This window comes from Pteropus vampyrus, unplaced genomic scaffold, assembly GCF_000151845.1.
Source record: "Pteropus vampyrus isolate Shadow unplaced genomic scaffold, Pvam_2.0 Scaffold2, whole genome shotgun sequence".
Lineage (NCBI taxonomy): Eukaryota > Metazoa > Chordata > Mammalia > Chiroptera > Pteropodidae > Pteropus > Pteropus vampyrus.
Window position 1 is genome coordinate 12774629 of NW_011888783.1, and position 1325 is coordinate 12775953.

General features: G+C 40.2%; 1 pseudogene; it reads right to left on the reverse strand.

The window, feature by feature from the left end:
• Positions 1–223: 223 nt before the first annotated feature.
• Positions 224–501, reverse strand: LOC105289967 (annotated as a pseudogene).
• Between the last annotated feature and the right edge of the window lie 824 nt (positions 502–1325).

Consider the following 1325-nt stretch of genomic DNA (forward strand, 5'->3'; position numbering starts at 1 on the left):
GTCAAATATGTGGTGACAGGAAGAAATCTAACTATGGGAGGTGAACACACAGGGTAAAAATATATATGCCTTACTGTTAAAATGTACAGCTGAAACTTACTGGATTTCATTAACAAATGTCACCATAAAACATTAAAACTAAATAAATATCATTATCTAGAAAAATAAATAAATAAATATGAGTGGTGATTAAAAAAAAATATCCAACCCATTAAGATACTTTTTATTCCTGATAAACTTCAATCCTGTCTTCTTCCTCCATTCCCTGTTCTTTTGGACTGTGCTTATCAGCAATTCTGACCTTCAAAGAGAAACCTGAGTGAATTCATTGGGATGCCCCATCTTTCACTGTATGAGTATTTGAGTTTCTTGACATATGTTGTCATCTTCACTTCGAAGTGAATCTCACTGCTATCCTATTCAATGACTGAGTTTAATGTATTCTTTTTCCTTCTTATCCCTCATGTCCTCAGTTGAAGGTTTTGCCTCCTGGTTGGACATGGCGACGGTGGCTTCATCCAAGGTCTCTGTCCAGCAGTAGCGTCAGGTATGCAGAACCTTACTCTAGGATTTTTAAACCCACCTCTCTTCCCCACAGCACAACAACATGGCTCCCATTATCTTTTTTTAAATGTGGCTTTTCTAAGGGTCAATTAAAAAAGTGTCAGGAAAAAGCATAAGCCCCCAAATCAAATGCAGCTAACAACAGTTCTTACCACTGTTCTCACAAGAAGGGAAAGAACTGGGAATTGCTTTAGTTTCATAATTTTCTTCTCTGTGGTCTTGTTGTATACAGCAGGTCTCATGTGATTCTTGGAAGTACCTATTACTACCTGAAGTCATGAGGCTGAAGGCTGCACCCTGAAGTCTCAGCCTCCTCCATGTGTTAAGGCTTCGTGTTGATCTGCAACAGCAACAGCGACGTCTTTACCCACACAGAGTTGTGCCCATTTTAGAGATGGAGCAAGTTGACCGACCATATGCCCTGACACAAGCAAGCTGACATACAGAATCGGTTTGTTTGGTTCTCTCACTGGTATTCAAAGGAAGAAACCCAAATACTGCAGGGCTTTGCTTTCTGTCCTCTTCTATGATACCTGCCCAAATTAGGTATTATCCCGGGAAAAACCATCTGAATTCATGCTCCAAAGTCAGTGTTATGTGCTGACTTCGTATGTTGAAGCCCTAACCCCCAGTGTAACTATATTTGGAGCTAGAGCCTTTAAGAAGGTAATTAAGGTTAAATGAGGTCATAAGGGTGGGCCCTAATCTGATAGGACTGGTGTCCTTATAAGAAGAGAAAGAGACACCAGAGATCTCTTGAG